The following is a 10,419-nucleotide window of genomic DNA, read 5'->3' as shown; positions in this document are numbered from 1 at the left end:
CACCACATGAGAGACCCTGCCCGCCTTTCCTGGCCTTACACTGGGCCCCGCAGCACACCATAGGTGATCCGTAAATGTTTACTGGACTCCCATCTAGCTGCCGTGACTGCCCAGAAACCAGGCTTGGGCGAGACTGATCATTTTCTCCTCATCCCGGTGGAGCAGGGCCTGGCGTCTGTTCCTAGGTCCCAGCCTCTCTCCTCTCTGAGCAGGGACCGGGAGGTGGTCTGAAACCCTGAAAGCCCTGGGCAGACTGGACCGGCCCAGGAGCGCCTGTGCCAAGCTCCCTGCGGTGGCTCCTCTGCGTCCTACTTGGGAATTCTGTCCCAGGAGAGCTGACAGTTCTGACAGCTGATAAGGAGGAGGAAGGTCAGGGAGGAGACAGCCCTTCCCGGGTGGGGTGGGGCAGGCCGCAGCAGCACAGCCAATGACCCAGGCCGGCCACCCAGGTCATCTGATTGGAGCCCAGAGGCCAGGCTCGCTAAAAATGTGCCCCTTCCTGCCCGGGTACGGTGCTGGGCTGTAGTGCTGTCCTGAGAAACTGTGATAGCAACAGCTGTGGCCCTGCAGCAGGTGGTGGGCCCGGGATCCAGCCTCCCCTCCTCCCTTCCCTGGCAGGGTAAGTTCCAGTGCATTTCGCTGGGTCTGCGCTTGGAGAGCCCTCCCTGCGAGGCTAAGGCCCCCAGCCCCATGCTCAGTGTCACCTGTTGAGACGAATGAGGCTGGAGAGGGTTTTCATGGGGAGGGTGCACCCGAGACTCGAAACTCACCTGGCCAGAAGCGGCAGGGCGGGTGCTGCCTCGAGTGGGGTTTCAGGCCAAGGGCCAGCCAGGTGTTCCCACGTATGAGAAATGGGCCAAGAGCCTGACGGGTGGAGCTGGATGCTGGCAGGGTGGCAGGGTGAGGTGGGGGTGCTGTCTCCCCAGGATCCCGACGACTGGGCGGGCGGGATGCCTGGTGGAAAGGTGAGGTCCCAGGAGGCTGTGGCCGGGAGTTCTGATCCTGGCTTGCCTCCAAGTGATTCCACCCTTCGTGCCTCAGTGTCTCCATCTGTAAGGTGAGGCATTGGTGCTGGTGCCCAGGGCAGTGTCCGCAGGTGGCCAGCAGCCATAGTTGATGGAAACGATGCAGCGCTGGTGACGCTGGAGGGCGCGGGAGCCCTGGGCGGGCCCCGAGTCAGGCTTCCCTGGCACCCTGTGTCTCTCATGCTGCCCCTGCCCTCCCGCTGCACCGGTGTCAGCAGTCTCGGAGGGGTTCCAGTGTCTCTCTGCGTCTCTGAAGCCTCAGTCCCCGTCATGGGGCCAGGGTTCCCACCTGCCGCTGGGGATGAGGCTGCCTTCTCTCAGGGCTGGACTTGGGAGTGAGTTTTGAAGGAGGTGGGGGCTGAATGCAGAGGCTGTCAGGGCAGCGAGGAGAGGCACGGGGGCCCGACCCAGAGGAGGGCAGAGGAGAGGCTGCCCTGGGGGTGAGGGGGCTCTGTGGCCCCCGGCAGGGTGTGGGGGCCTCTGTGAGCCTCAGTTTCTCAGCATACCACCTGCCTGGTGACCTTGCCTCCCTCTCCCACTGGGGTTATAGAATGGTCTGGAGCCCTCTGTGGCAGCAGCCCCGGGTGAGTTCTGTTCACCAGGAAGGAGCCCGTCCTCATCCTCACCCTCGTTTACAGAGGAAGGCCAGGGTTCAAGGTGGCAGGACTGGCTGAGGACCACGGGCAGGTCACGCCTGGGGCTAGGAAGCCCTTCCAAAGCCCTGCCTCAGTTTCCTGGTGCTGTGGGGACAATTACCAGAAACTGGCCCTGCCCCACGCATCTCTGTGATGAACTCAGTCCCTGTACAGTGCAGGGAGGCGTGGCCCAGGGAGGCTTCCGGGCTGGCCCGAGGCCCATGGCAAGCAGCCCCAGGGTGTCACCCAAGCAGGCAGCTCCAGGCTTGGATAGGATCCCGCGGTGACGCTTGGGTGTCTTTGGGCCTTAAAAGTTCACTCTCCCAACACATCAAACTTGTTCCACCCTACAGGGACTTTTTGTTTGTTTTTCTTTTAATAGACTGAATTCTTTGGAATCCTTTTAGATTTACAAAACAGTCAGGAAGACAGTTCAGAGAGTTCTCATAAAACCCCACCCAGCTGCCTCTATGATTAGCATCGTACCTTGGTAGGGTACATTTGTCACAACGAATGAGCCAATACCACCAATGCCTCATTACTAACTGCAGCCCGCACTTGACTCAGATTTCCTTCGTCTTTACGGAACGCCTTCGCCTGCCCTAGGATCCCACCCAGGACCCCACGCTGCATTTAGTCCTCCTGTCTCATTGGAGTCCTCCGGGGTGTAATAGTTCCTCAGACTTTTCTTGGTTTTGCTGACCTTGACAGTTTTGAGGCGTGGTGGGGATTTTGTAGAATGTGCCTCCGTTGGGATTTGTCTGAAGTTTTTCTCATGATTAGACTGGAGTTATTATGGGTTCTTGGGGGACAGACCTCAGAGGCGCAGTGCCATCCACATCACATGGTCCCAGCGCCACACGCGGTCAACAGGACTCCCCACTGTTGACCTTGACCCTGGCCACCTGGCTGAGGGGTGTTGGTCAGGTTTCTCCTTGTGAAGATTATCTTTTCCTCCCGCTCCCTCCGGTCCTCTCTGGAAGGAAGTCTGAGTGTAACCCACACTTAAGGAGCAGGAGTTGGCCGCGTGCGGTGGTTCACGCCTGTAATCCCAGCACTTTGGGAGACTGAGGTGGGCGAATTGTGACGTCAGGAGTTCGAGACCAGCCTGGCCAACATGGTGAAACCCCGTCTTTACTAAAAATACAAAAATTAGCCAGGTGTGGGGGTGGGCGCCTCTGATCCCAGCTACTCGGGAGGATGAGGCAGGAGAATTGCTTGAACCCGTGAGGTGGAGGTTGCAGTGAGCTGAGATTCGCGACACTGCACTCCAGCCCGGGTGACAAAAGTGAAACTTCGTCTCAAAAAAAAAAGAAGGAGCAGGAGTCTTGGTCCCCGCCTTCAGAGTGGAGCCGCTACATCAATTATTTGGAATTCTTCTGCCCGGGAGATCCACCTCTTACCCTCCATTTACTCAGTTACTCCATTATTGACTTATTTAAGGACGGATTAGTGGATATCTATTTTACACTTTGAGTTATAATCAAATACTACCTTAGTTTTGCTCAAATTACTTTAACTCTTTCAGTTAGTTCCATGTCCCTTTGACACACCCCCCTGATGTGGGATTTCACTCCTTCCCCCATGCAGGCAGCGACTCACTCTCCTGGCACCATAGGCCAGGCGCAGCCTGTCAAGTTCTTGGCCCAGTTTCTGCCATTTCCCTGAGCCCTGACTTTTGTTGTTGTTGGGTAAAGGTATTAGAAACCAAGATCTCTTTGGGTGCTAGGTATGCTTGCTGCTATGTGGGGATATTTTCTTCAAAAAAAAAAATTAAGTTTTTTTTTGTTTTTTTTTTTTAGTTTTTATTGTTGTTGTTGTTGTTTTAAATGTTTTTTAGCATCAAAGTCTCACTGTATTGCCCAGTCTGACCTCAAACTCCTGGCGTCAAGGGAGCCTCTTGCCTCAGCCTCCTGAGCTGGGACTACAGGTGGATTTTTTTTGAGACAGAGTCTCACTCTGTCACCCAGACTGGAGTACAGTGGCACAATCTCGGCTCATGGCAACCTCCACCTCTCAGGTTCAAGCAATTCTCCTACCTCAGCCTCCTGAGTAGCTGGGATTACAGGCGCTCACCACCCACCACACCCAGCTAATTTTTGTATTTTTAGTAGAGACGGGGTTTCATCATGTTGGCCAGGCTGGTCTCGAACTCCTGACCTCATGATCCACCCACCTCAGCCTCCCAAAGTGTTGGATTACAGGCATGAACCACTGTGCCTGCCTGGGTGTCTTTTCTTTTAGGCCCTCTCAGCTGACAGAGCATGAAGGCATATATGTATACACTAACCACGTATATATGCATGTCCCTAAGTATGCCTAGATGCAATATTTATGTCTCTATTAGGTTAAATGTGAGTTCATACTGACGTCTCCAACTCAAATCCATTATTACTAAGTGGATTCCAGCTCCGCCCCACCGGCGATCTGTAACAACCACCCACTCCAACATTGAGAAACCTGGCTTTCACCGTTAGCCATCCACTGACTTAACAGTTCTGTTCCAGTCTATGTGTACAGAAGTATCAGAAAGGCTGACCCATATCCCTGTGGGAGGCAACTTTATTCATTTAGTTTTTGAGACAGGCTGTTGCTCTGTTGCCCAGGCTGGAATGCAGTGGTGTGAGCATGGCTCACTGCAGCCTCGACCTCCCTGGCTCAAATAATCCTCCTGGCTTAGTCTCCTAAGTAGCTGGGACTACAGGCACCTGCCACCACACCCAGCTAATTGTTTATATTTTCAGAGACAGGGTCTCATCATGTTGCTCAGGCTGGTCTTGAACCCTGGGATTATGTGATCCTCCTGCCTCAGCCTCCCAAAGTACTGGGATTACAGGTGTGAGCCACTGTGGACGGCTGGAAAGCAACTTTATCAGCCAGAGCGGAGTGCGTCTGTGGGGCTCCTTTTGCCTTCAGTTTCACAGACTTAGTGGAACTTTCTTCCTCCCACTTCAATGAGATTGTCGCATACATTTGTGATACAGTTAATTGTTTTGTCAGATTTCACATTCATCCTGGGATTCCCCTGTCTGCCTACTTTTTTAAAAAAAATACAATTTGCATACATAGACAGGGCGCGATGGCTCACGCCTGTAATCCCAGCACTTTGAGAGGCCGAGGCGGGTGGATCACCTGAGGTTGGGAGTTCGACACCAGCCTGACCAATATGATCAAACGCTGTCTCTACTAAAATACAAAAATTAGCTGGGCGTGGTTGCAGGTGCCTGTAGTCGCAGCTACTCGGGAGGCTGAGCCAGGAGAATCACTTGAACCTGGGAGGTGGAGGTTGTGGTGAGCTGAGATCATGCCATTGCACTCCAACCTGGGGAACAAGAGGGAAACTGTCTCAAAAAAGAAAAAAAAAAAAAGTACATACACTGAGGCTCCCTGTGCTGTAAAGTTCAATGTCTTTTGGGAAATGGAGTCAGGTATCCCCCATCAGAGCATCATCCAGAATAGTTTCAGCGCCAAGAATTTCCCTGTGGCTCACCCACGCAGCTTCCCGCTGTTGCCAATGGCTTCATTCTCCTGAGGTTTCTTTTCACAAGTGCAAACAGATACGAGCGCATCCTAACCCCACTTTCAGACACTCTGCAACTTGCTTTTTTCTGCTTAATATGTCTCAGGGATCTTTCCTTGCTAGCACTCAGAGAACGCCTTGGTTCTGTATCATAGCTGCTGGCTACTTGTTGTGTGTCTGGAGTGTGATTGATCTGACACCGGGTTATTTCCAAGGCGTTGCTGTTAGAAATGAACTGTATGGGCAACTATGTACCCTGCCGTTTTGGAATTCGACAGTCATCTGCAGGGTAAACTCCCAGGAGTCAGGTTGTTGGGCAAAGGGTCAGCACAGTCGTGGCTTTATGAGTGTTGTTCATTTGCCCTCAGATCAGCCCTGCTGGCACCATGCTCTCTGCAGCCTGTCTAGGGTATGTTCCTGGATGCCAGGTGCTGCTGCTCTAGGAGGTGCCACAGGGTACCTTGGGGTCTTTTTGCACTCCCTGACAGGGGGACATTGAGCAACATTTCCTACATTTTAGGGCGATAGACAGGACTGTCCGTGCGGGCCCCTTGCTGTTTTGCTGTGGAGTTGGTCTTGCCCTCTGGTGCTTGAAGCGGAGGTCAGCTTCTCACACATGGTTGAATTAACAGCAGCTGCTGGCGGAGGGGCTGGGGCCAGCCTGACTCTGACCCGAGGCCAGCCGCAAAATTTGCTCGTTGCAAATTAAAAGTGAAGGGACTGGAACTTCAGACAAACCCCAGTGCAAGCACAATCACAAAGATCCCTGCCAGTTCTCCCTAGAAATGTCGAGGTCAGGAAAACAGAAAGCATCCTGGCCAAAAGGCACCCAAAAGACTAGGTGATGAACCCCACGCGGTGTCCCCCGTGGGCTTCCGGGTGGAGCAGAATATGGATGTTAGGGGAAACTAAGGAAGTCAAGTCACGTGTGAATTGTGAGTGACAATAGCGGGTCCACGTGGGTTTATTGGATGTGACAGGTGACGCAGGTGTGAGACGGTCATCACGGGGGAGGCTGCTGAGAGTTTCTGCCAATGCTGGCACTGGCTTCCCAACTTTTCTATCTAAAGTTTAAAAATAAAGTTTAGGTTAAAAAAACACTTTTAAAAAACCGCTTGAGACTGGGCGTGGTGCCTCACGCCTGTAATCCCAGCACTTTGGGAGGCGGAGGTGGGTAGATCACTTGAGGTCAGAAGTTCGAGACCAGCCTGGCCAACATGGTGAAACCCTGTCTCTACTAAAAATACAAAAATTAGGTGGGCTTGGTGGCGAGCGCCTGTAATCCCAGCTACTTGGGAGGCTGAGGTGGGAGAATCACTTGAACCCAGAAGGTGGAGGTTGCAGTGAGCTGAGATCACGCCACTGTACTCCAGCCTTGGTGACAGGGCAAGACTCCATCTAAAAAAAGAAGAAAGAGAAAAGACGTGCTCCTATAGGCACATTGCTGTGCGTTTGCCCATTCTGGGACTCCTGCCCGACCTTCTCTTGCCCTCTGTGACACCTGCCACGCTTCAAATCCTTGCTCAAATGTCACTGCCTCCAGGAAGCCTTCCCTGACTGCCAAGCACAGTTAATATCCTCACTTGTACCCTTTTCCACCCAACGCCACTCCTGTTCTACACTGTCAGTTGGATTTGTCTGATGTGTTTCTCATATTAGACTGGGGTTATGGGTTTGGGGGAGGAAGACCACGACAGCAAAGTGCACTCCTGCTCGCATCATAGCAAGGACACCTGCTATCAACAGGCTTTGTCATTGATGCTGTTGACCCTTGTCACCTGGCTGAGGGGTGTTGGTTGGGTTTCCCCATTTCCACACTATCCTCTGTGGAAGGAAGCCACCATGTGCATCCCACACTAAAGGAGTGGGGGTCATGCTCTGCCCCTCAGCCTAAATTAGCTGGAATTCTTTTGCCCGGGGGGTCTGTCTGTCTCTTCTCCCCCATTTACCCAGCTATCCCATCACTTATTTGTACTGGTGTGGACTCATACATATTTGTTTTCTTTCTTTCTTTTTTCTTTTTTTTTGGAGATGGAATCTTGCTCTATCGCCAGGCTGGAGTGCAGTGGTGTGATCTCGGCTCACTGCAACCTCCGCCTTCTGGGTTCAAGCAATTCTCCTCTGTCAGCTGCCCGAGTAGCTAGGATCACAAGCTTGCACCACTGCGCCCATCTAATTTTTGTATTTTTAGTAGAGACAGGGTTTCACCATATTGGCCAGGCTGGTCTTGAACTCCTGACCTCATGATCCACCCGTCTTGGCCTCCCAAAGTGCTGGAATTACAGGTACGAGCCACTGTATCCGGCCTACATATTTGTTTTCTATTTGGGGTTGACATTGCTACTGCTTTACCTGTGTTTCATTGTTCACATTGTCCCAGGTTTGGCCATTGGGAGCTCTTTCAGTTGACTCCTGTGCCCCTTTGTCACAGTTCCATCATTTCGGGGATCTGTTGATCCATTTATCTATTGGCCGGTCAATGGATCACTTCCTTACTTCTTGATGCTACAAGACACTCCAGGCCCACTGTGTTTATTTCCTGCCAGGGAATGTATTTCACAAATATTTCCTGGGCGGAGGCTGGTGCAGAGCCCCTCCTCCAGGCAGCCTCCCCAGCTGTCTACAGGCAGGACTGGGGCTGTGCAGTGCTCCCCTTTCCCGACCCCTCCGCAATGGCCACTCCGGCCGAGCTGTCCCATCTGGCTCCATGGCTGTCTCCACCATGAGGCTGAGTCTGGGCTCTCTAGAGGATGGTGGGCATCTGACTCATCCATGTCGGATGCTGAGCACGGGGCCAGGCCCAGCGTCGGGTAGGCAGGTTGGATCTGGGCCACGCTGCCTGCTGATCCTCCCCACTGAACAATAATGACGATGATTGCTGTCCTTTGTGGGACCCTCCTCTGCGCTGGCAGGTGTTGGGCCTGGGCAGGACCATAAAGCAGCTCCCCCAGGGGCTTCGAACCCAGGCTTCAGAATCTGCTCTCCATCATTGGGTCGCACCCCAGGATGCGCTGTGTGGGCCAGTGGGGGAGTTTCCTGGTCCCCTCCGTGTGGTACCTGGACCACTACGCTACCCTTGGTGCGCAGGGGAGGGCTATGCCAGGGTAGAAGGGGTGAGGGATGTGTCCATCCTGCAGCAAGTGAGGGGAGACCCTGGGACCCACACCTGGCTAGGCACCAAAGTGGTGGGCCACGCACCTGTGACGCCGCCTGGGCGACACCCCAGCTGGTTAGCAGGCATGTGCGGTGGCAGCTACGGATGTTGGCCCAACAAGGGGCTGCTGCCTGGAGCCGGCACTGGGTACCTGTCACAAGGCAGCCACCCCCTCCCTGTCTCTCCAGTGTCCCGGGGGAAGGTGCAGCCAGTGCTGTGGCCAGATCCTGCCGGGCACCGCTCACAGGCACACATGGCTCGACAACAGGAGGCGGGAGAGCTCAAGCCCCACCTAGGGCAAGCCCGTGCCCACTGCAAGCCGGTGGTTCCCTCCCACCCAGCTGCCCACACAGCTTTGCCTCAGCAGAAGTGCACTTGAGTGGGCTCTGTCCCCTTCTGCATGTCTGGCAGAGGCGAACCCCGCTCAGAACACACGGGGCTGTTGGCTCCCACCTGACTTGGGCAGCCCGGCCCCTATCACCGGGTCTTGGTTTGTTAGTCATTCAGCAAATGTTTGCAGAGTGTGCTGGGCACGGGGCCCACAGAGAGCAAGACCCGCCAGTGCCCTCGCTGGAGGAGCCCGCAGTGCAGGGGACCTGCCTAGGAAGAAAGTGGTGGTGATAGACAGTGGCCCCAGTCCCAGGAGGGGCGGAGCATGCTGAGGCTCTCCAGGGTGCAGGGCAAGGGCTGGCCAGGCTGGCAGCCAGGGTAGGCCTCTTCGAGGAGGCAATACACCGCAGTCACAGCCTGGAGGAGAAGCGTTGCCAGAAAGGGGTGGTGTGCAGAGACCAGGGCAGGAGTCAGGGGTGTGGGACAGCACAGGGTGGCCAGGGCCCCGCCGGGGGTGGGGGAGGGGAGAGCAGGGGGAAGGGAGAGTAGGGTGAGGTTGGCAACGGTGGCTTGGATGTAACCAGGTGGGGAAAGAGAGGGGTCACGTGCCAAGTGCCCTATGGTGCCATCTGCTAAGATTCAGGGCAGGGGAGGGGCAGTAGGTGTCCAGTTCTGGCTGGGTGGTGTCTGGGCTAGCTACTGGCCATCAGAGAGGCAGACAGTGGCACTGGCACAGGCCGTCATTCTGAGCTGGAGCCTGGGGAACTCAGTGAAAGCAGGTGGCTCTGAAGTTCCCGCTGGCGTGAGCTCTCCACACAGTGTGTGGCCCTTAGAGAAGGTGTGACCATGAGGGAGGAGGAGGCTGGGAGGCAGGAGAAGGTATCCAAAGGGTGTGGTCAGCGGGTGGACCAGTTAGCTGGAGAGACAAGGAAGAGGGAGCTGGGAAAGGACTGCTGGGCTTAGCCACGTGGAAAACGCTGGTGGCCTATGCCTGGGTAGTTTTGGGGAGCGTGGGGTGGGTGCGTTGATGTGAGGCCAGGAAGTAGGGCGTGGAAAACAGCACTTGAGGTTTTGCTGGGAGGGCAGCACTGGCCACAGGTGCCTGCGATCACCAGCGTGCCCCCTGTGACATCTGGCCCCGTCCAGGTGGGTAGCGGGGGGCCTGTAGGAATCCCCCTTGGAGCCCTCCTCCCCTCTGCCTGCAGTGACATCAGCCTCGGAGCCTCGAGCTTGCCGGAGGTGGCTCCCAGCTGGAGGACTTCACTCCCTAGGAGGAGATGGGGGAGTGTGTGCTTGGGCAGGGTTAATGATTGTGTAAGCCAAGGTCAGGATCAACCCCCATGACTGGGCTCTGCAGAATGCCAAAATTCCGGCTGCGGTCCCACCCCTGATTCAGGAAAGTTGGCGATCTGAGGAGTTCGAGCTTATGGGATTGGGAGTCCTGGGGGGACTCTTCTGTAAGCTGGGATCTGATGTCCCCAGGCTGTTGGGAGAATAGCAGCCTTGTAGCCCCTGCCATGTGCCATCATCTGGGGCCTTCTCCTCTGTGCACTCTCTCTTGGTCACCCACGCCCCACCAGCTGGCTGGTCCACAGGGTGTTTCTGGGGTTTGGCCTCTTCTGGCTCTGTGATCTTTTTTTGGAGACAGGGCTCGGCTCTGTCGCCCAGGCTGGAGGGCAGCAGTGCGGTCAGGCTGGAGGGCGGCAGTGCGGCCAGGCTGGAGTACAATAGTGTGATCAGGCTGGAGTGCAGTAG

The 10,419-nt window shown here is 55.2% G+C and overlaps 1 protein-coding gene across 1 annotated transcript in view; it reads left to right on the top strand.

The window, feature by feature from the left end:
• Positions 1-509: 509 nt before the first annotated feature.
• Positions 510-10,419, top strand: part of SH3TC1 (SH3 domain and tetratricopeptide repeats 1) — a 63,583-nt gene continuing 53,673 nt past the window's right edge. Inside the window, exon 1 of the mRNA XM_065544718.2 lies at positions 510-619. The gene's annotated coding sequence lies outside the window, so the exon portion shown is untranslated. The remainder of the gene's footprint in view (positions 620-10,419) is intronic.

The sequence above is a fragment of the Macaca fascicularis genome, chromosome 5 (genome assembly GCF_037993035.2).
Source record: "Macaca fascicularis isolate 582-1 chromosome 5, T2T-MFA8v1.1".
Taxonomy (NCBI): Eukaryota; Metazoa; Chordata; class Mammalia; order Primates; family Cercopithecidae; genus Macaca; species Macaca fascicularis.
This window is presented reverse-complemented; position numbering and strand designations above follow the sequence as displayed.